Source organism: Hippopotamus amphibius, chromosome 2, assembly GCF_030028045.1.
Source record: "Hippopotamus amphibius kiboko isolate mHipAmp2 chromosome 2, mHipAmp2.hap2, whole genome shotgun sequence".
NCBI classification, from domain to species: domain Eukaryota; kingdom Metazoa; phylum Chordata; class Mammalia; order Artiodactyla; family Hippopotamidae; genus Hippopotamus; species Hippopotamus amphibius.
The window spans coordinates 49,461,721-49,487,362 of record NC_080187.1 but is presented as its reverse complement, the minus strand read 5'-3'; the positions used below and the strand labels follow the sequence as shown (position 1 = coordinate 49,487,362).

The 25,642-nt window shown below is 37.5% G+C and overlaps 1 protein-coding gene across 4 annotated transcripts in view; it reads right to left on the bottom strand.

Annotated features, from left to right (window-relative positions):
• Positions 1 to 25,642, bottom strand: part of TRPM3 (transient receptor potential cation channel subfamily M member 3) — an 827,818-nt gene that overhangs the window by 638,174 nt on the left and 164,002 nt on the right. The window lies entirely within an intron of this gene.

Genomic DNA, 25,642 nt, shown 5'->3' with positions numbered 1-25,642 from the left:
ATACTTCTAAGTATACCAACTCATTAAGATCTCTGTGCGATTGCTGACTGCCACCAGGTACCAGGGTAATTGTGTTACATGCATCACCATATTTCATCTTGCCAACATCCACAGAGCATTTTACAGGTAAGAAATCTGAGAAGCAAAGGGATAAAGAAATCTTCCCTGGTCTCAGCACCCAGAAAGTTGTCCTCTTAAAAATTACAGACTAATAACAGCACTACTTAACAATAGCCAAAACATGGAAGCAACCCAAGTGCCCATCAAAAGACGATTGGCTTAAGAAGATGTGGTGTATGCGTGTGTGTACAAAAACTGGAGTATTACTCAGCTTTAAAAAAGAAATACTGCCATTTGCAGCAACGTGGATGGACCTTAGTGAAATAAGCCATATAGAAAGACAAATAATATATGATATCACTTATATGCAGAAGCTAAAAAGAATACAAATGAAGCTATATACAAAATAGAAATTCACAGACACTGAAAACAAACTTATGGTTGCCAAAGGGGAAGAGAGTGGGGCGAAGGGACAAATTAGGAATATGGGATTAACATACAAACTACTATATATGAAACTGACAATAAGCAACAAGCATTTACTGTGTAGCACAGAGATTATATCCAATATCTTGTAATAACCTATAATGGAAAATACAATCTGCAAAGAAAAAGGAATCACTATACTGTACACCTGAATCAATATGCTGTACACAATACTGTAAACAAAATACACTTCGGTTTTTAAAAATTACAGACTTCTTACTATTTGGGGGATCCTGATGGATTTGTAAACTTATTTCCTGGTGATAATAATTATAGTTGGGTACCTGACCTTCTAAATTTTATTTTAAAACTACATTTATAAGAACTTCAATGGACTTAAGGAAAACTGGAAAAAACTAAAAATCACTATAATCCTACATTTCCCAGTGACTAGCATTGTCTCTTTTGTCTTCTTTCTAAAACTATTATAATCCTGATTTCACTTAACATTATGTCATGTGTTTTTATAATTATCATTTTTAAAGGCTACATCTTATTTCACTTAGTCAACATTATAACTTAGTTAACTTTCTCCCAAGCATCTGGACTTAGTTTGCTTACAACTAAAAAATACTTTTAAAAAGGTACAGTAACCAAATCTATGCATATTTTTTCTTCTTTTGGGTTAATTCTATAAAATTAAATTTTAAAAATGAGCAGGAGATGATGCAGTCAAAAGACTTTATCTTGCTTGAAATTTATTTCCAAGAGCATGAGAAAAAAAAGTCCCAGAAGATAAGATGACTTATGGGCCTACAATAATTTATTTCATCTTTCAATTCTTTGAGCCATAATTCTCATGACACTCATCACAGATCTCCATGGAACTGTCAGTTAACATGCATATGTTTGTGATGACACATTCCTTAGGCTAAGTGATCTTGTCTTATTTATCTTCTCTATACTCTATAGCACCCAGACTATTCTACATAGAGGAGATAAGCAAAGCTGTATGTTAATTGCGGAGCACTCACAGTGAGTCCAGAAATAATGTGCCCGTGAATATGTACAAGGGCGACAGAACCAGCCAAGGGAATAACCACCCCAGATCTCAAAACCGCAACCTTCTCTTCTGTTCTAATTCAGACTAATTCCTAACTCCTTGTTCTGGCTCACACAATTAATGCTATTACCTTTGATCCAACTGTTAAGATTCTGAAGAAACAGGAGAAGGGAAAGGAAACAAAAGTGACAAAGAAAAGGGTCAAGAGCTAAATAAGCAAAAAACAGTGTGGGATGGTATGCCAGTCTGGAGGGTAGAGAGGAAAACACATATGGATAAAAGTGGGCTCGACCTCTCTTACCTTTTCTACTGCCTGATTTCCCCAGGGAAAAAAAAAAGTGAATGCTGTTTCCATAGTCACATTAAATGACCCAAAGGAAAGTCCCCAGGTCAGCAAAGGAATAGTCCTCCTCTTAGAAGAAAATTACAGCTGAGGCTTTAGTAGTTGAGGTTGTACCATGTGCAGTCTCTATGTGAGCTCTGCATTCACTTATTTGACCCTTACAAATCCCCTATGAGGGGAGAACCACTATCACCCATTTTGCAGATGAGGAAACTGAGGCTAGGAAAGTTTGGGTGACTTGCTCAAGGTTGCCCTTGAATGGAGCCTGAGTAAGAATCTAGACAAGTGTACTTCAGAGCTGCACGCATATCCATTGCACCTCTCTGCCTTTCCTTAAGCTTCATTTCTGCCTCCCTTTCTTCCTACATTATAAAAGTATTCCATCTTCTAGCCTTTGTGTCCCAAAGTAGAGATTTCTATAAGGTATATTTTGAAAATCCACTTAATGCCAAATGAGGAAAAAATTCTTAGAAACATGTTGGTTATGTGTGGGTGTATCATTTCTCATTAATGCTAGAGAAAAGAATGTTTAAATCTTACCACAAGGTGTTTTAACAAAGAAATACATTTAATTTGGATGATAGCAAAGAAAGATATTTTTATAATATGCAACACCCACTCAGTTCTCTTAAAATCAAGTGTGGGATCTTTATTATTTCAATATGAATTAAGGGAAAAGATGAATTAGAACTTTTCTGACACAAAGAAAAAATATAAAGGTTAATAAAGCCACTCTCATGTTACTTACAAAATATCTTTTTGAAATATAAAAAATTATTTTGTAATTTTAAATTTTCTTTGAGCGTAATGATACTGAGCGGTCCTGCGGTAGTCACATAGACTATCATTCTGGGTTATCTTTCTGACATTAACTTCCTCATGCAGCTTATTAAAGCTGTTTTTGCTCACATCCTTTAGAAGAGAGGATCATCTGGATAAGAGATGGGACTGTAAATTAGTAAGGCTGATTTTTAAAAGTCTTCTTTGAAACGAGTGATATTTGGGGATGTGTAAGCGAACATGTGTGCTAAACAGCTACTGCTTTATTGTCCTGTCTGACTACATACATCAAGTTAACTGAGTTCAAGACACCCTTGATTCCAGCTTCACTAATTTTCCAATCCCTCCTCACCCACCTCATATGTTTTCAAACATCTGTTTTTAAAAGACGCTCAAGCCTCTTTTAATTGCTTTTACTCCGCCATGATACGTAGCCTAGGGCTATTCATAAGTTTATTACGAGTGCTCAGGCATCAGGGACAAATCCCCATGGTATTAAAGAAACAACAACATCTTTTGTGTATTCACATTTCTCTTTCTAATGTCCAACATTTGGCTGGGTTAATTGTCTATTTACTGTTGTAGTTCTTCCCTTACATTGTCACCTCACCTAATTAGTGACTCTTCTCTTCCTCTCTCACTTCTTTTTTTCCCATTTTCTAAATTCAAGTGACCCACTCAATTAAAATTCAAAACTGTTATGGTTATGAGCAACTGATGTCACACCCTGATTTCTCTTTGAAGATAAGTAGCTTATGATACCACTGAGTATCAACCAAGTTGCTGTGCTTGTCCCTCTCTGGCTAGAGAAAGGGAACTGGTGTCTAACACCAGTGCCAACACCATGAGTGCTTGAGGCCTGTCGGGCAGCTCAAACCTAAGGACTCCACTGTAGCCAAACACAGAACCCTAAGATGTTTGCTATTTCCTGGCTATTTTCATGTTCTAGCTCACCCCTTTGTATTCCACTGACAGGACTAGTGAAGCCCATCTGGACCCTTGACTTCATTTTGTGCTGCTCTCAAAATTGTGTGATCTGGGCACTGAAACCTGGAAAATAATTTATTTGAAGAGGTCAAAATAAAGCGGAGGGCTGTGAACACAGACTAACCTTATAATTTTTATATCATGAAGGAATGAAAAAAGATAGCGCTCTAAACCTTGATGTTCCAGCAAGAAAGGACAAAATCATTTTTTAATAGCTGATACAGACAATGCACCACTCTATTTGTATTTTATAGTGCTATTTTCTCTTTCTCTGACTTTGTCCCTCCAGTAATTCCTTCTAGGAATCCTCTCCTTCCTTTTATCTCTCTCTCTCCCTTCTTAACTCTCTCCACAAATGGCAGAATGAGCACCGAAGCATTAAAAAAAAAATAGTTTTAGTGTGTTCTGTGTTTTTATTAATGAACAAAATTTTAATCCTTTGAATATCATATCCTTCTTCCCCCCCCCCCCCAAAAAAAAGTCAAGCTAGAAGTTAATTTTATTTCCACATAACTCAAACTTTTGAAAAAAAAAAAAAGCAAGAAACCTAACTTTGTCCATCTTTTATGGCAAATTCATTCATGGAAAGTGCCTGAGGAGCTGTTCCCCCCACCTGGAGTTTGACCTCTCTCCTCTTCCCCATCCTGGCCTACCTGTCCTTCTCCTCCCCTTCTCCCATTCTCTTTGCCTGAGGACCTTATTCTTTAAAATTCAACTTAACTGTCACCTCCTTAGAAAAGCTTTCTAAGAGCTCCCACAAGTTAACACCCTACCCACTATTATATGCTCTAACACGCCAGAATATTACTTTATAGTATCTGTCAAAAGGATAGTAGACAAATGATTCATGTCTGTCTTCCCTTCTGGACTGGAAGCAACATGAGGGCACTCTGCTTCTGTCTCATTCATCACTGTACCCAGCACAGTGACTGCCCACAGGGAGAGCTCAGTAGATGACTGCTGCATTCATGAATAAACACATACACAGATAAGTAAACAGAAGATAATTTCCCTAAGTACTCTGCACTGCAGCTCCTTCCTGTCACTCCCCCAGGCTACAGAGAGATTCAAAAGTCTCAGGGAGTCCCTTTACTCAGACTTCACCACAGCCCATATCCCACTTTAAATGCCAAGGCTCACTCTTTCTGTGTGATTATTCATCATATTTACTTTTTAAGAATGCTCAGAGATGTGAGCTGGCATTTGTTTACTGCCACATAATCTAAATAGATGGACACAACAGATGATGAACTTGGCGAGTATCAAGTTTGATAATGTTCCCAGTGGGTGATAAATAATGAGAAAAATCAACACACAAATAATACGAACCTCTGATCTTCCTGATTGTTGCTACCAAAGCTTCTAGGGTGTATAAGAAAAGTCAGGAATTACTTTCCATCTCAGTGGATTTAAAATCCCTTCAGATCAGTCACCCTGAAGTTGTTCTTTTCTTGAAGTTGTTACAAGATTCTGATGCACAAAGGCACAGAAGCATATTTGCTTGATAACACTGAAATACTTTACACTGATTACTTAAAATGGTTTTGGGCTGACTGGTTAAGATAAATATTTATGAGCATGTGATACATCAAAGACTATGAACTGAATTATGTCATTAAGCAATTATGGTACTTAGAACTAAAGGCTCTTTTCAGAGGCCTGAATGTCCTAGGATGGGTTTATGGGGGGAAGTGGAGATAGATCTGCTTATAGGGATCAGATAAGGCTTCTCAGGGGAAGTGATATTTGTATTGAACTTTGAAAGAGAAATATAAATTCATGAAAGAAGTACGGTTAGAGGACATTTCAGGCAGAGCAAACCACATGAACAAGGAGTGAAGACAGCCAAGTGCATGATATAGATACACAGCATGGGGTGCAGGGTGTGGGCACAGGTGGAGAGTGAACCAAGATACAGGTTTTCAGTTCTGCAATGCAGGTAGGTTCCAACTGTTAGAAATATTTACATAATAAAGACACAAAATTTAGTAGATTTGTATTTGATGAGCTGGTACATTACATGCAAGTCTTTAAATCAAGTCAAATGCTCCTATTCTTAAGTGAAAAGAAGGAAATGTAAGCAGTGAAGAGATAAGAATGTCACATCAAACCATTAGACCTGGAGCAAAGGTTAATTCTGTGTACATGATCAGGATCAGAGACTATGAACATTTTTATGTGCATATAACACACTCTATTACCTTTGAAATGTTTTGAGGGGAATGGCAGGTAGTTAAGAGAAAAAATGAATACGTCCCTCGTCCAGGTCAGTGAACCATGGCCAGAATCTCAGCACCTGCACAGAGCAATGGAGCAGAATAATCTCATTTAAAATAAAAGGCTGCATTGCCTCTGGAGGTTAGAACCACCTAATAAAGGGCAAGACATCACTGGCCAGTGAACTGAGAGGGTGGGACATGGTGCCAAGAGAAGAAAGAGCTATTCTTTTATGTCTGAAGTGAATTTTCTAAAAAATTTTTAGAAAATTTTCCTGCCTTTTAACAGCATGAAAAAGAACTGGAGAAATCAGAGTGAATGACATTCTATCTGGCAAACAAAGAGGAGAACACCCAACTGCTTGAGCAGGAATTCAACCTGACCTTTGAAACATTTACAAAATACCTCAATGGGTATATTCCTGCCTGAAATTCCCTGTGGGTTTTGGTTACTATAAATGGTCAGGGTCAAAAGTGCAGCCTCTTTTTGATGACAGAATAGGGGGTTAGGGTTAATTCAGAGAAGCTCACACTTTACGTTTAAATCCCTGGATCAACTTTGCTCTATTACTCAACAGAGTAGAATAAATATTTATATGTCACATTTTTGATGTGTTTGCACAGTATGACCACTGAGAATCAAAGTTAAAAGTCTTAGTCGAACTCATTCTCTTTAGTATTACAATTTCTCAGGTCCAATTCAGTTCTTAGAACTGTACTTTTGTTCAACACGTACTCATGTGATCTTGTTACTCCTCTACTTAAAACCTTGCAACAATTCCTCCCCACACTCAGAATATATTCCAAACCCCTATAAGATCATATGTAATCTGGCCTTTGCTCTTTGGACTCATCCTATGCAGCATTCCCACTTACTCAATCCAGCCTGTATCTATTCCTTGAAAATACCAAGTATTCCCTGCCTCCATGTCATATGAACTGCTGTTCCTGCCAACTAGGATGCTCCCCCCTGAGTATTCACCTAACAGATTTTTTCTAATTATTCTGGCCTTAGTTCAACTATCCCTTCCTGTGGTAGCCAGCATCCAAAATGTCCCCCTACCCCCAAAATGATGCTCACCTCCTGGTAGTCACATCTTTGTAGCAGTCTCCTCCCACCTTTGCATCAGCATTAAACTGTGTGACCAACAGCACAGAAAGTGATATCATGCAACTTTCAAGGCTAAGAAATATATTGCTGCTCTGCTTTGCCCTCTTGGATCATTTGTTAGGGGAAAATCTGTCAACGTGTCACAAGAACACTCATATACTCTGATGGAAAGATCCATGGGGAAGGAACTGAGGCCTCCTGCCAACAGTAGTGGGAGTGAGTTATCTTGGAAGCAGATTCTCCAGCCCCAGTCAAGTTTTCAGATGGCTGCAATCTCCTAAGAGACCCTGAGACAGAACTCCCCGTTTTAGTCACCACTCAATTCCTGTCTAACAAAAATCATGTGATACAATAAATGTTTTTAAGCTGTTAGGTGTGGGGTAATTTGTTACACAGCAATAATAACTATTATGCCTTCTCATATAGGTCTCCCCTGACATATAATCCAAGACTATACACATTTTAAGACCCTGTCACATTTTATGAAATTATTCTATTTTATTTTCTTTCTCATATTTATCCATAGATTATTCTTATTCATTTTTATTTTGTTTCGTGTTTGTCTCCCCACCACTGAAATGTAAGCTTTTTGAAGGCAGAAACTTTGCCCGATTCACCAATGTTTATGCCCAGAATTGGGTCAACTAGAGTAGGTGCTCAATATATACCTGTGGAGAGAATAACTTACCACTCTGTGAAAATTTGATTTCACTTTTTTCTCCAAGGCGTCTAAGAGGTTGGTGAATTGAATCCTTCTCCCAGCCTGTGTGGGGGCTCAGATTCCATGCAAGAGTGAGAAGTATTTGAATCCAGCCAAGAAGAGGAAACAAGGGGCTCAGTTATACCTCGGGCAAAAGTACATGTTCTGAACTGCAGAAAGGGTAAAATTTCTCACTCTGTCTTGTTTTGCATGATAGCCACTACTCAGGGAAGATTTTAGGGTAGAGAATATGGAGATCTAGTAGAAATGCACATGATGTAGAAAAGATTTTTTTTTTTTTAAGCAAGAACCAATTGGTGAAAATATTAGAGGACCAGACTAAAGGTAGAAGAGATGACCATCAGGAAAAAAAGGAAAAAGAAAAATATGATGAGGGGGAAAACAATTTAAACAAATGTAATAGAGGTAATCTTTTGGTTGTCTCTAGACCATCTAAAAGATTTGCACCTGGGCTTCCTAGATGGTGCAGTGGTTAAGAATCTGCCTGCCAATGCAGGGGAAGTGGGTTCGATCCCTGCTCCAGGAAGATCCCACATGCTGCAGAGCAACTAAGCCCATGCACCACAACTATTGAGCCGATGTGCTGCAACTACTGAAGCCCACGCGCCTAGAGCCCGTGCTCTGCAACAAGAGAAGCCACGGCAATGAGGAACCCACACACCACAATGAAGAGTAGCCCCGACTCACCACAACTAAAGAAAGCCTGTGCACAGCAAAAAAAAGACCCAACACAGCCAATAAAAGAAAGGAAGAAAGGAAGAAAGGAAGAAAGGAAGAAAGAAGGAAAGAAGGAAAGAAGGAAAGAAGGAAAGAAGGAGAGAGAGAGAGAGAGAGAAAGAGAGAAAGAAAGAAAGAAAGAAAAGAAAGAAAGAAAGAAAGAAAGAAAGAAAGAAAGAAAGAAAGAAAGAAAGAAAGAAGGAAAGAAAGAAAAGAAAGAAAAAGAAATTTATAAAAAAAAAAAAAAGATTTGTACCCAAGTTGTCCAAAGCAGCTTCACAGAGCCAACGCAGGGAAAACTGCTCTATGTTCAGCCACTTTCTCTGTTAAATAAAACAAACATTTTTAAAAGTTCTACATAATAAGTATATGGTTTAAGACGTCACAAGTATATAGCAGGTGTGGTATATACAATTCCATGACCAAAAATAGGGGTGCAAGATCTATACACATTCAGCAAGCATGTACATGCAAATAGCACGTATTTTCATGTGTTTTTTTCTCCAAAACTTTCAGTGGAGAAAACTAGATCTGTTTCTTGGCTTCATTTTAGAAAGCCCTTTCAGCCTCTCTGGTTTAAGTCCTGCCATCTGTACAAATCTGTACAAAGTCACAGCTGCAGAAGGTGTCTGTTTAATCAGAGCTCTCAAAAATGAAGCAATATTATACCCCCACACACTCTTACATACTTGCAGTGCATTCCTATGTGTGTGACTTTCCAATCATGCTGCATTGGGAAGTATAATGGTATTCATGTACCCACAAAAACACCATCCAATGTGTAGAATTCTAATCAAAATTTTAAGAGGAAATAGAATATAGTTCTCCTAAATTTGATGTGGAGAGTATTTTCCATGCAGTTAAGAGAGAAATTTTGTAGGGAGTTGAGCTATTGGCGGTTTGAATAAACATATTAACCTTATAATTTACAGTAAGTACTAGTAATAAAATGAGTCCCTGTTGACAGATATGAAAAAGAATGAGTATTTCTCCCTTTTTCCTACCTAAAAACAAAATTGACAAGTAATTTTCCTATATTCAAAATTATTAAGCCTATTTTAGTTCCAAAACTTAACTACTGAATTCAGAGAATCAGAGTTGGAAAGGGTCTCATATCTTTTCACTTATTAATATATTTTCTGGATTTCTCCACTGTGGATGCAACTTAGCACCAGCTTATCATGGTCATGGGTACAGGAAATGTAGATCATTCTTACAACAAGGAAAAAGGAGATGAGTGGGCTTCTGAGAGACCATGATAAGTGAGGAACACAAGTTCCACTTATGCGGCAGAAGAAGAGTGTCTGGTTGGGGAAAAAACAGAAACAAAACACAAAAAAGCAAAAAAACAAAACACAAAGCATTAAAGAGTCACAAAGGGCTCCTCCAGGGGCCTGGTTTGAGCTGGAAAATGATTAAACTGGCAAACACACCTCTCAATGGGAGGTGTCACTATTGTCCCCAGCAGCCCTAGACACAAAGTCCCAAACACATGGAGTGGAGTCATTTTTCCAATTGATGAACAGTAACAGAAGCTGTCTCCTTCAATCAAAAGACATAAGAGAAGGGGATGAACAGGAGTGTGATGGGAGGAGGAAAGGATAAAGATCTATTCACTCTCTATCCCTGGGGGGTCAAACTAGTGGCTCTCATCCTTCATTTCATGAAGAGCAGACCTGTACCACTTATCACAGCCTTGTTTGCCAGCTGGATCATCTGAAACATAATTTGGGGTAACAGAGGAAATAGCTAATTCAAAACTTAGAAAGGTAAGAATTGTTCTTCAAAGGAATCTTGGCAAATGAACCCCGCAGGTAGTAAACTGAATGAGAGAGCACCCTATTCAAACAGTGCCTGAAAAGTATGGAAGAAAAGTGTTTGATTTTTTTTTCCTCTCTTTTTAAATTTTCAATGATGAAGACATCAAGGAAGTAGAAGTGGCACAGAAAGAAACTGACATTTCTAAAAGGTGATAACAAAAGTTTTTAAATTAAAAATACAAAACCTTGCACATTCATGTAAGGGGTATAAAATAATGAAAGTCTATTTGTCAATATAGTGCACAAAGCCCAAATAAGTCAATATGTACTAACCACTTTTCCTAGAGAAATACCAGTATTTACGTATTTATATAATTACATGTTAGCTCACTTATTAACTTATTAATTCATTGGTGTATTTATTCATTCAATAAGTACTTAAGGAGCTTGGGAGGTACAAAGGTGAAACAGACTCAGAAGTTTATAATCTCTGATGAGAAGATTAAATGCATCTGTATCCACTAGACCAAGCTCACGTGCCTGAATACAGTTTATTCCTCAAGTCTAATGCTGTGAAATTAGCCCATTTGTAATAGGAACCATACAAATGTATAAAATTTTACATTATATATTTTATCATTTTATATGATCATCTATTTATTACAGGGTTATATTATTTATTTATAATTATGCTCTATGTAGAGAAAGCTCAGATGTAAGTTTCTGGTAAAGCAAAGAGCCAGGATCTAAAAAATTTGCACAGATTTATAAGATAGAAATTAAATTGAAGCATGTTTAATTCCCTAACAGTAATTTTGCATGACCAGAATGCTGAAATTAAAAGAAAAAATCAAAACCTAACTTGTTCTATGTCTCCCTTCACCATCAGAGACATGTTCAGTTCCATCTATACAGTTCTTCAACAGTGGTTACTAGAGCAAAGCCACAATCACTGCTTTGTGGTATTGACAACAAACCTAAGGACATGTTATTAGAAGAAAGGAAGGATGGCCGTGCCATCTTTCTCACCACCAATCCTGTTTTCCTGTCTTCTATTTCCTTTCATCTCTTATCACAGGAATGGGGAGATAGCATTGGCAAGCCAAGCTGATATCAATAAATGATAACTTGATAAAGTATCACTATGCCCTGAATTTTTCCCTGTTAGGGTTGTCATTAAGATGTCAGTAAAGTTATACATTAAGTTTACAATATCAAAAGGAAGACTTTATGTAATTTTGGGAACTTTACAATGTTTACTATTAACTTAATCCCTAAAGTGCCAATTAAGCATGTTGTGCCCATAGTGGGTTTGGAACTCTTGGGGGAGATTATGAATCTCTAAAAAACATTTCAAGTTTCTGCACCTTTTTCATGTTTGTGCCTGGAGCAAAGCCTAGCTTACTCTGCCCAAGAGACACGTCTACTAGGTATGATGAAACATGTTTTCTAGGCCAACCAACATCCCAGTTATGTTCCCCAAGATGCTCCTCCCTGAGTTACCCTGTGTGTCTCAGCTCTAGTTCCTGACAATATAGGATATATTGAGCAACGATTTAAGAATAACATATGCCCATGGATACGATCCACATATTTCTTCATCTGTTACCAATGGTTTCTGTATAACATTCATTCCCTCCTTCCCTGGAGCTGTGAATAAACTATCTCCCTTGTCCATTATTCACCCAAGCTCTAGGCTGCTCCTGTGACTGAGGGCACTTTCACTGAGACAGGGGTGTGTCAACCACAGGTGCTCCTAGATTTACTGTGCCTGGGGTTTGACTTCTAAAGCCTCCAAGTGGATTTCAGGAGGGTGAATGTCTACTACACAGAAAGCCTTCTTTATGTCAGGACCAGCACTAAGAATTCTGTTTTTATTTGGGATGGAACTGAGTAGTTTTACTGAGTGAGACTTAAGAGGCTTTGATTTTTGTTTTTCTTTTTTTTTTTTTTTAGAACGAGACAGCTGTGTAGTACAATTGTCCTGTTTTCTTTCCATCACTTACACTTACCTAGTAAAGTATTGGTGAAAGAGCACACCAGGTCCCTCAAATACTTATTGGGACAGTTAAATGGCACTACAAGGACCCTGCCACCTTCCCTTCCTCCAGGAAATGCTGCAACGACTAGTTAATCTGTCAGCTGCTGTGTTGCTCTCTAATAGGGAGAATTTTTGCAAAAGAATTCCTTAAGAAATTGTCCACTGAGAGAGCTGGAAAATGCTCTCACAATATTTTCCTCACTGGAATAAGTGTCATTTTCTTGAATCTATTCACTGTGTAGTGGGAATGTACCTTAGTCTACAAACTTAGGTGTACAAGAAATATCATTTTATTTTTCTCTGATAGAAATTAATTTTTACTTTAAGGTCCTAGTATGCTTTATGGCAGAAACATAAATTTAAGTTGGCATTCTCTCCTTTGTCTCCAGTGATTTATCTCCACTTAGGGGTTTATACAATATTGAGATTTAGTGAAGACAGAGAGAGCCCACCTAATTCTCCGTGTTGAAATATTGAAAGTATCTCTTTTGAGTTTGCAAAGAAAGGCAAAGATGCATGCTATCACCCCTTCTATTTGCCCTTATTCTGAAGTTCTCAGCCAATAGAGTAAGGCAAGGAAAAAATAAAGGCATAAGAATTGGAAAAGAAAAAACAAAATCATCTTTATTCACCACGATATGATAATGGTTGTAGATAATAAAAAAAGAATCAAACAATAAATTACTGACTTTTAACACAATTAGCAAGCTTACTGGATATAAAAATCAGTGCACAGGACTTCCTAAATGGCACAGTGGTAAAGAACCCGCCTGCCAATGCAGGGGACACTGGTTTGAGCCCTGCCCTGGGAAGATTCCACACGCCACGGAGCAGCTAAGCCCGTGTGCCACAACTATTGAGCCTATGCTCTACAGCCCGTGAGCCACAATTACTGAGCCCATGTGCCACAACTATTGAACCCCATGCACCTAGGGCCTGTGCTCCACAACAAGAGAAGCCACTACAGTGAGGAGCCTGGGCACCACAATGAAGAGTAGCGCCCGCTCGCAGCAGCTAGAGAAAGCCCATGTGCAGCAACGAAGACCCAACACAGCCAATAAATAAATAAAATAAATAAATTTATTAAAAAAAATCAGTGCACAAAATAATTTGAATTTCAATTCACTGGCAACAAAATTTAGAAAATGAAAACTTGAAAAAAAAGACACCATTTAGAGTAGCATGAAAATCACACTGAAAATCTCTATAGTGAAATTACAATATTTTATTGAAAGACATAAAAGAATAATTTAAAAAGTGTAAATATTACGTTAATAGACTGGAATACTCAATATTGCAAAAATGTTATTGATCAAAAATTGATCTATAAATTCAATTCCAATCAAAATGCCAACTCTGTGTGTGTTTGAGGGTTTTATATGTGATACTAGAAAAACTAATTCTAAAATGTATAAGGAATTTCAAGGTTCTAATAATTGCCAGTATACTAATGACGAAGAGGAATAATATCATGGAACTTGACTACCAGATACTAAACTTTATTATAAAGCCATATTAATAAAGATAGTCAAGTGTTGGGACAGGGATTAACCAACAGAGCAACCAACCAAAATAGAGAGCCTGGAAACAGAACGATGACTGCACAGTCACAATATATGACTGAGTTTATAATGCAGATCAGTGGAGAAAGAATGAACTTTTAACAATAAATTGTACTGGGACAATTGACTACATATATGTGGGAGGAAAAAAATCCCTTTCTAGACCATACAGGTAAATCAATTCCTGATGAATTAAGTAAGCACTTAAATGTAAAAGACAAGATTTTAGAAGCAATTTAGGGAAGATTATATTTTTTTTTACCTTGGGGGATAGAAAATTATCCCTTAAATAAGGCACAGAATGGGTAAATTATGAAGGGAAAACTTGGTAAATGCAATTATATTTTTAAAAGAAATACAAAATTTAATTAATATAAAATACATATAAATATATAAAAATAATGTAAATAAATAAAAATACAAGCTATAAACTTAGATAAGACACTTAAAACACATCAAAGGGTTACTATGCAGTATATCTAAAGCACTCTATGACTTAATAACACAAAGTCAAACACCAGTATTGAAAAATGGGAAAGAGGAATGAAATGAATCCAATATAGAAGAAACAAATGACCCCAAAGCATATTGAAAGATATTAGCCTTTTTAGTAACCAAGAAGTATAAATTAAAATCACAATGAGATACAATTCATGCCCACAAGGTTGGCAAAAATTTAAATTTAGGATAATACGAAGTTTTGCCATGAATATATAGCAGAGGATTCTCATCCATTGAAACTAGGTATGAAAAGGGTAAAACTACTTTGGAAAATCATGTAGGAAAGTTGAACTTGTTGTCTAGCCTATGATTTGAAAAATTCATTACTAGGTATTTATCCTGGAAAAAATTCTCACACATGTGCACCAGGAAATACATATACGAATATTAACAATTACGCTGCTTGAGATAGCAATAAAACTGGAAAAGCCCTATGTGTACCTCAAAAGAAAAATAGAAAAACAGCTGTGATATATCCATACTATGAAATACCATGAAAAAGCAAGAATGTAAGTTGCATTCGTCATTTAGATAAATTTCAAAATTATAAGGTTGAATGATATAATCAAATCACCTAAAAATTCATGTAGTATAATTTTATTGTAATTACCTAAATTACAAAACCAGGCAACTAAACAATATAATATTTCAGAATTCCTAGAAAGGTTGTTTTCTAAAAGTTATTAAGAAAAGTAAGGAAATAATTAACACCATAGTATTTAGAATAATGACCCTCCCCACAAAGGCCTGGACAGAAAAAAAGATGAGAGTAAAATGTAAATGGTAAATAAATTTCTTGCTTTGAGTGAAGTAGATACAGGTGTGCATTTCTATATTGATTTAAACTTCATGTTTTCCTGTGCCCTTCCATGTATAGTCATTATTCCACAATAAAAATCTTTTTAAATTTATTTTTGCTTTCTAAAAAGAGTTTATGATGAACTATTTAAACGTGATGTAAAAGACAACATTTATGAGTGGAAAGTCATGGAAAAATTAGTGTGATAAATCAAAGCAGCAAGACTGGATGTGGTGATTTATTTTTTTAACACAGACTTGAAAAAGAAAGATGTATACAGCAAAGAATAGTACAAAGTGGGAAATTCTAAAGTCTACCAATGAGGTTAATGGCCTACAATATGTTTACGATCAGGTAAAATGCAGAGAATCTCCCCAAACAGAAAATGCCTACAGACCAGCCTGAATGAAATGATATGACTCTTCTGATTACATTTTCTCAACAAATATCTAGCCTATATTTAAGTAAAATGAAGAGTAAAATATTCAAACAGGAAAACACTTCATCATGGTGTAATACACACGCACATGAAATACTTAAAACACTGCACTCCACAGATGGGTTTCAGGAAAAGAATTTAGAGACAAGATCAGAGACTAGAAATGTAACAGAGGAGGTTATTTTGAAAATATAAAAAGGAAAATAAGTTAGAAGGAAAGAAAATGAACAGAGATCTATTTAGAAAGAGTGCAGGATCACCGTGCAATTTAGCACATTTTGTTCTCATGTTCCTATTAGGTCTATCAGTGCTGCGCTGAAAAGGCTACTTGCATGTGTATCACGTAAACTGTAAAAATAACTACTCTGTTCCTTGGTCCGTGGGACATTCCTGCTCAAGTAGTTCAATTCAGGTAAAAGAAACATTAATTGGGAATTTATTATGAGGCAACCAGTATCTTAGATCCTAGGACTTATAAGTAAACAAAATGTGGTCCCAGATTGGAGGTGGAGAAATCAACAATCCCAGGAAATGTGGTAAATTCCGTGGGAGAAGGACATACACAGTCCCATCGAAGCCCAGAACATTAGCACCAAACCGAGCTAAGGGGGTCAGAGGAGGCTTCCCAGAGGGGATAGTTCCTGAGCTGAAGCTGAAAGGAGTTAAGGAAGGGTATAAACAGCACCATATTAGAATCAGAACAAAAGCAAAAGGTACCAAATCAGATAAAACCAGACCATGTTAGAAGAGAGTGTTTTTAATGCTTTAAGGAATAATAAAGTACTTATTTTCAAAGAAACACAATTCTTAAAGGAACAAATAGAAGGTTATTAGGCTTGAGAAAAAAAAGTACACATGAAACAGTCTAATCTGGGATGAGTACAAACTCTAAGTCTGACATCAAAGGCATAAACTATTTAGGTTGAACCATTTGTAATTTCTACATTATTTTTTAACCATGTCTGAAGCACAGAAACAGCAAAAGCATATGATTCAACCTGATATAAAGAAATAGACAGATCTAACCAAAAGTAAGTACCAGGAAACATATATGACAAGAGGGTTGATGACTACATACAAGCATATCCATACGTGACATATTTAGAAATCTTACCCACAAGAAAAGTCAAGCCTCAAAAGAAAACTGGCTAAGAGACAAGAAGGCATGCACAAGTACATTCAGAGATAGTTCATCTCAACAGTAATCAAAGGAATGCAAGTTAAAACAGTAAGATGCTATTTTTTGGACATCAGATTGGCAAAGATTACATTTATTTTCTCGAGTTCTCTTCTCACTAAATTTATCCCGCTAAGGCACAAAAAAACACCCAATGATCATTTCTGTGCATTATTTTCTTCCAGTTTCTCCAAAGTGCTGAACACCCCATAGTGGAAATGAAAGGAAGTAACTTAGTTTCTTTAACAGATTGTCCTTTACCGCAAATATTTCCTTTGGCACATCTACTAAGCCCAAAATGTTCACACAGGCAGAGGAGGGCAACCCCTTCCTGTGAAAGTATCAACAGCTGGAGTGTTACCCACTGGGTAAAAAATATACTATGAAAGAAAACAAACCAAATACGGACAGTTACATAACAGAGCTCAAAGGTATGTGGGCTTACTGAGATTCACCAAGGCAATACAAGGTGTACTTAAATATTTGTCCATCTGGAATTTTCAAAAAATACAGTTTATTTAAAGGAGAAACAAAATCCACACTTAAAAAGGAAAACTTATTTTATCTAATTAAGAGAAATTAAAATTGTATGTTTTTACCGAGCATGCGTGTTGGTGACTAGGGTCTCAGAAGGGTATCAAGCTTCTGAGGAGGTCTGGTATGACACAGGAGACTGACAGGGACTCTCTGGCATCCGAGGAAGAACAGTGGTGGGAACATTTGGAAGTATTGGTCCCCTTGATGCTCAGAAAACAATCTCTGAGAAAGGAGTCTAGCTGGTGGGACTCAAGGTAGACAGGGATAGGTGGTTCCGGGAGCAATGCTGATTCATACTTTGTCAAATACACCAGCACCCAGCATGGATGGGAATGATCCCCAAGTTCTTGAGAAAGAGATGGGTAGGCAAAAATAAATAATGGAGTCAAATACGCCTTTACCATCAGGTTTGCTTTAAGAGACAGATTCAGGCCTCTTAGTATTTCAATTCTAAATCAGTCCTGCAGAAACCTTTGTGTAGGTCCTTGAAGGTGCCTGATTTTATTCCCCTTGGCTAAGGGACTTTATACATAGTGTTCTCATGGCCTGAAATGCAAGGCTCCACCCTCCCCTCACACAAATACCCCAACTCCTAAATTAAAAGGCCGATTCCTTTCCTTCTCAGCTTAAATGGTGCACTTTCTAGGAGGAGTCCCCTGATCACCATGTCTTATTATTCTCTACTTCAAAAGTCTGTTTGCTTCCTTCGTAGCACTTATCAGATTCACTTGCGTGTTTACACATTTTGTTGTTGGGGTTTTTTCCCCTATCTAGACGATAAGCTCCATGCAGGCAAGGACCACGCATGTCTTACATCTGTGCCCCCAGCACCTGCCACAGTGCCTGACATACACTCTCAACATAGATCTGCTGAAATGATCAGTGAATACACAGGAGGAAGAAGCACCACCACAAACAAAATCAGGACCCCAAATGAGAAACTGAGAGGTGTATCAATATGATAAAGACATATCCTGGCCTGCTGTAACTTTGCCAGGTAAACCTACACATAGCAGAAGACAAGAAGGCAGTAGCAACTTAGGATACAAGGGACGGAGGAGAGGCAAACTTCAACAGGGACATGGACAGAACTTGAATGACCTTTTAAAAAGAGCACAAGAGCACCCTGAGACACTTAATAGATCAGGAACAAACTTGGGTCCCCTTATCTTCAAAACACTCACCTCCATCTAGCATACTATCCATTTTATTTACCGATTTTATTTTCTAGAATAATGCACTTCTCCATTGCTGTCTCCCCACATAGATAACTGATATGTAGTATGCGCTCAAATATTTAATGACTGCATGAATTTTGTGGGTGGGGGTTTAAAGAAAAGTCTTTTTTAATTTTCACTTTTGTTATCTACATCTCTTTGACTGTACTTTTCTAAGCTAGGGAAGTGTGCTTTTCATATTATTTTAGAACTTGCTGGATCTCTGAGCCATCATATTGTTTATAGCTTGTTAAAGCCATTAAAAGGACAGGAGAAAACCACATTTAAGTGTACATGAACATTCTCAACTATATAAGATATATCAAACTGTGAAAAGGGTTATTATACAGAATTTCACTCACCCCAAGGGGTTGAGAAAGTGGTACTATTTTTAAAACAAGAGGTATGCCAAAGCACTACAAAGTCTGTGCGTATTTGTGTTTGAAGCCTCAAGTAGAGTTGTGACTTTTAGAAGTCTGTTGTTTGGAAACATCTGTTAGCACCATCTGTATAGGAATTCAAAATCAAAAGTAGCAGCCTGCTCTTTCTTGTCTGAGGCTCACCAGCAGGAGAAGTTAAAACCAAATCAGTGTTCTTATCTAAGGGATATTAACACCCCTGACTCCATCCCCTGCCAAGTAACTCATTTACTTACTTTTAGAGTATCATCAGACTCTCAATGTGGCTGATGTGACCTGACACCTTTAGGTTAATTTCAGATGTTCTTATTCAAGGAGGCTGTGCGTGGTGTGTTGAACCACCAGCACTGTCAGCTACCCTCAACTGATGAGTCTGTTCCCTCCACCAGGGGCACTGCCAGAAGGCGGCTCTCCAACCCCACTGACCATCCTTTTGTAGTGTCACTTTCAGACCACCTTTACTCTTCTCTGGTGCTCTCTAAGCTTCCACATTCTGACCCCTCCACTTTTAGCAAGAATTCCTTTTTTGGAAATTGTATCTACTGCTAAATTTATTAAATTTAATTTTTACTTATGTATTACTGGTTTATGACATTATTTAAGTTTCATGTGTATAACATTATGTTTCTACTTCTTCTGATAGGGAGGTAATACATCAGAAAGCCAGACCGCCTGGGTATGAGCTCTGGTCTGCCACTTGCTAGCTAAACGACCCTGAGCAATTTCTTTAACCTTTATGGCGCTTAGTTTTCTCATCTGTAGTATACCAGCCTCAGTGGGTTGTTGTAAGGATAAAAGGGAAATAATACATGAGAAGCACAAGCACTACAATAATGCGCGGACCAGTGTCCGATACATTATAAAACCAAACAAAAAGTCTAGCTATTATTACCTTAGATTTTAAATTGGAATACATCATCTTTGCGAAAATAAAATCAACTTACATTTCTATATAAAAATAGCTAGTGATTCAGGTTAAAAGTCCAGGGTTTTTAATACTTCAGGTAGCTTGCCTCAATATTTATGAAGACTGAGAAGTTCAATTTAAGTTTTTCTTTAAAATCAGCCATCGTTATATGTGAGGAAAACATGGAGAACAAAACTCCTGGCCTGTCTAATGGCAAAGGAGACTGGACGAGATGGCCTTACAAGTTGTTTTGGGGCTCTCGTCTCTCTGAATCTGATTCCAGTAAACTCTGTACTATTATATTAGCCTATGATCCTTTTGAGTGGTGAGACTGCATACTTCTGGCAATAAAGGAGCACATTACATGTTTAAAACCCATTCACAAATTCAATTATTTGAAAAATAAAACTTAGATATCTATAAATCTTACCTAGGAGCTTTTTAGTATAGAAAATTCTGTGACTTAGTAACTTTACTTAGAACTCTACTTTTTAAGAAAGAGCTTGTAATTGAGCACAAAACCACAAATCTACACCCCCTTTATTTAATTCAAGGAAACAGTCAAACCTTGATTACTTATTTTGTTTCAAAAAATGGACTTTTTAATGCCCTAGTTTGAGTGGAAAGTATCTTTCGTTAATGTTTTTGCACTTTAAGACTGAATCAATCTTATTATGTATTACTTGGCAGCTTCTGGCTCCCACTTTGCAGATCTTCAAGCCAATTTGCAATTTCCAACATTTCTGATGATGAGACATCTATTTCTGGGGTTACCAATGGACAAGCAAAGCTGAATATGCTGATCACTAAAATACTCTCCTCAGGTTAATGAGGGCAGAGTTATTAACTGACCTTTACTAACTTTGTACTTCACCATACTCAAGTAAGATTTTATAGGTTAAAGACTAATGTGTTATATATTAGTACATACAGTTTTGAACTCAGCTAGGTAATAGAAGAATAGTCACTCTGAGGAATGCTATGAAGTCTGGATTTACTAATTCTAAGAAAGAAAGAATTATGAGTTAAGTCTGAATTTTGTATTGCACTTAAAAAGTATATTATAATTTTGTCCAAAGTTTTATAGACTAAAAAGCTGTAATTGCCAAACATTAAAAAATATACATTCGCCATCATTTCTATTTTATTTAAAATCAGCAAAGACAGAATCCATTAAATCTAGAGGATGTCTCCACCATGAATTTCATGAGGTTTAGGTGATAAGGGAGGAATCCTAGTTGTGTTTACATGTTTGCCTGTTTTTGTAAAACGTAAGATATCTGCATTTTTTTTCTAAGAGGGGCCCCTAAACTGTATAAGCTTTAGGCCCCACTAAACGTAAACCCAGTCCTGCCGGGGTATGCATCATTTATCTGAGAGGGCTAGAAATAATCCTATTTTTCCAGACTTGCAGTTCAAATTACCCGCATACTTACCATCCCCCACTAGAGGGCCCCAGCTACATTAAGCAAAGAGAGGCTCTGTCTTTTCTTTTTTTGTGTACCCAGACAAGCAAGGAAACACTGAGCAAACAGTCTAACTCTGAGTTGAAAAGGTGCCTATTAGCTTGTACTGGGTACTGCTGCCATCAAGAGACTGATGTGGCAGAAATGTCTTGCTCTGTTCCGCAGCTGCCAACCCTGTCGTTGGCAGACTCAGACTGAAGCAAGGCCCAGCACGCCCTCAAGTTTAACAAAGTTGAATGAAAGGCCATTTCATCCCAGGGCTATTTAGTCAAAATCAAATAATGCCAGCACTGTTTTGTCCAAGCCTCTCAAGTGCTCAGACATCATACAAGGCTTTCTCTGCTGAGAACCAGTGCCAACACCACCAGTTTCCACGCACACCTAGCTTGCTCCTGCTGCTTCCTGTAGCCTAACTTCCCAGTTGGGGTTTGTACCAAATTTCAAAATCAAGTCTCATGAAGCAATGCCAACTAGACTCCCTCTGACAGTCACCCTGCAGGTGCAAATTAACACATTATGCCCCATAATTTCAAAACCGTTAACATATCCTTTTCAGAAAAGCAGAAAATGTATAATGCCACAGCACAAAATTATTCATATTTGCTTGCAACTTTCCTTCAAATACTTATTTCTTCCAGTGCAAACAGCCATGTGACTTTCAGAAAAGAATGACCCTATGTCAACACTCTGGATACCTATGAGCCACAAGATCAAGGGCCCCACATCTAGACGAAGGTTATGAGAAGGTTTAAGACTGTCCCCTAAGATCCTAAGAATCCCCTTTCATAAGCTCCTCCTAGGGTAGGAAGATGTGGTAAGCACTGAAATGCTGTGTCATTAGATTAAGGATGGTTCTTTTATAGCTTCACAATCAATTTGTTGATAAATCATGATTAACAGTTCAGGAAACTCATATTAGACAATAGTAATTCAAATTAAGCTAAGCCAAGGGAGGACATGTAATTTATTCAGATTTGCAATCTGTTTATTGCAAGAAGCCAGAATCTTGCTGTGATCTGCCCTTCATGTGCAAAGCTCACTTTGCAGAATCTGTCTTCCATAGCAAGGGAAAATCTCTTCCCAGAGAATCCAGACCATTAATACATTTATTCCTTAATCCCTTACTAATCAAACTAGCTTTTGGGACCATTTGAGCCCAAAGGGACTTATGATGAGCGTGGGAGGCTGAGATAGGAAAAAAGCCATTCACTGGCATCAATAGCTTAAGCAAAGGGAAGAGCAGTAAGTTTACAGGGAGAAGAGACAAAATGGAAAAGAAGTCAATATGGTAAATCCTATTCAATTGCACCTGGAATACTGTTAGTAAAAATCACACATTAAATGATCCAGTCCCGGTCAGCTTTTCAGATTTCATCTAGTACCAGTCTATGTGCCTTGTTATGTTCCAGCTACAATGGCCTTCTTACCATTTTTCAAAATGCCAATCTCTTTCCCCTGCCTGGATTGTTCTTCCCTCATATCCTCACATGCTTAGCTTCTCTTTTTTTTTTTTTTCAGGATTTTATTTTTTTATTTTTTTTATTATTTTTTTGGCGGGTACACCAGGTTCAATCATCTGTTTTTATACACATATCCCCGTATTCCCTCCCTTCCTTGACTCCCCACCCCGAGTCCCCCCCACCCTCCCCGCCCCCGTCCTCTAAGGCATCTTCCATCCTCGAGTTGGACTCCCTTTGTTATACCACAACTTCCCACTGACTGTTTTACAGTTGGTAGTATATATATGTCTGTGCTACTCTCTCGCTTCGTCTCAGTTTCCCCTTCACCCCCCACCCCCTCCCATACCTCAAGTTCTCCAGTCCATTCTCTGTATCTGCGTCCTTGTTCTTGTCACTGAGTTCATCAGTACCATTTTTAGAGTCCGTATATGTGAGTTAGCATACAATATTTGTCTTTCTCTTTCTGACTTACTTCACTCTGTATGACAGACTGTAGTTCTATCCACCTCATTACATATAGCTCCATCTCATCCCTTTTTATAGCTGAGTAATATTCCATTGTGTATATATGCCACATCTTCTGTATCCATTCATTTGTTGATGGGCATTTAGGTTGCTTCCATGTCCTGGCTATTGTAAATAGTGCTGCAATAAACATTATGGTACAAGTTTCTTTTGGGATTATGGTTTTCTTTGGGTATATGCCCAGGAGTGGGATGACTGGATCATATGGGAGTTCTATTTGTAGTTTTTTAAGGAACCTCCAAATTGTTTTCCATAGTGGCTGTACCAACTTACAGTCCCACCAACAGTGCAGGAGAGTTCCCTTTTCTCCACACCCTCTCCAACATTTGTGGTTTCCAGATTTTGTGATGATGGCCATTCTGATCGGTGTGAGGTGATACCTCATTGTGGCTTTGACTTGCATTTCTCTGATGATGAGTGATGTTGAGCATCTTTTCATGTGTGTGTTGGCCATCTGTATGTCTTCTTTGGAGAAATGTCTATTTAGGTCTTCTGCCCATTTGTGGATTGGGTTATTTGCTTTTTTGGTATTCAGCTTCATGAGCTGCTTGTATATTTTGGAGGTTAATCCTTTGTCCGTTGTTTCATAGGCAATTATTTTTTCCCATTCGGAGGGTCGCCTTTTAGTCTTGTTTATGGTTTCTTTCACTGTGCAAAAGCTTTGACGTTTCATGAGGTCCCATTTGTTTATTCTTGATTTTATTTCCATGATTCTAGCTTCTCTTCATTGTTTAATTCAAAGCTCAAATATCACCTCTTACCAAGGCCTTCCCTCCACCTTAGCCAAAGTGATCCTTCCCATCCCACATCCCTTATGACTGCATAGCACTTACCACTACTTATAATCCATTTTAACTTTTTTCCAGTCTCTCTTAAACAGATGTAAATTCCATGAGAACAGGGCCTTGTATCTCTTGTTCACTGACATGTACACCCTAAGGCCTAAAAGTTTTATTTTGATTTTTCTTTTTAGGTGCTTAATGAATACTTGTTAAATGAGTGAATGAATGAATTAGGGATACGATTATTCTCAAAAACTTAATAATATATATTGAATAATTAACATAAGAAACCATTTCAGGATACCCACCCACTGGAGACTTACTGCTAATTTGAGAAATACAGTGTGTAAGAAAAACAATACCTGGATGCACTGCACAAATGCCAAGAGGAAGAATTACAGGCATCCAGGAAAGAGGCAATGACTTGCCTTTCCTTCCTGAGTCTCAGGAATCTTGGATTATACACCAACATGCTTTTGTGGCTGCATATCAAACAGACTTTCATACTGGAAATCACTAAAGGGTTAGCACACAAACGCCACCTTATGTGAGGTATAGAAAAAGCACTAACCTGGGTACAAAAATCTACATGTGCTCTTGGTAACAGACAAGATGTTTCTGAATGCTGAGCAACTTCAGAAAAGTGGGAACATGACAAATGTAGGTTCTCAATTTGGGGGATAGGCAGGAGGGCCTTCAAAATTCAATTGCTGGATTTCAGTGCATAAAAAGGCTAAAATTTCAGAATCATAGAACATGTTGTCATTGACTCAGAAAAATAAGACTGGCCTATTAATACTTCACATTAGTCACACACTGTATATCCAACTGAATAAACTATTTTATTTTTCATAGCAGCTATATGACACATTTATTATTTTCATTAAATTCATTTAATAAATGAGGAAACGGTGGTTAGAGAGGTTAAGAAAGGCTTGCAGTGTCACCTATGTAATAAGAACTGGAATTTTAACTCTAGAAACCGGCTCTTCAGGCAAGGTCATGTTTCTGAGAAATCCTCTGCCAATTTGCTTACTTACAGGTACTGCCAAGGACAGGTACCGAAGGCCCTGAACTTAAACTTCCTAGAAGATAAAAGGCCTATGTAGGGCTTCCTAGGTGGCGCAGTGGTTAAGAGTCTGCCTGCCAGTGCAGAGGACACGGGTTTGATCTCTGCTCCAAGAAGATCCCACATGCCGCGGAGCAACTAAGCTCGTGCGCCCAAAAAAAAAAAAAAAAAAAAAAAAAAGGCCTATGTAACTGTCTATTTTCTGTGACCAAGTCCAATCCTAAGTATTTGCTAAATTGGCTTATCCTCTGCTGGATGGATGGAAATTTTATAACATTTGCTATTTCCTGAAAGTAAAGGGTTTTCCCTCCATTGTTCCTCACTCTAAATCCCTGAAATTTTATGTCAATTATGACATCAAAAAAGAGATACCTTGGGAATAGGAAAAGACATGTTAGCACAGCAACAACTTCTAAATCTACAATGTCATCTATAGTATATGCTATTTTCTATATGTAGAGCTAAAATTGCTTGATTACTAGCAAAATAAAAATTTCTGATACTATTTATGCATAGCTTTAAATTGTTTAACATATATTTGTATATGTTAAAGACAT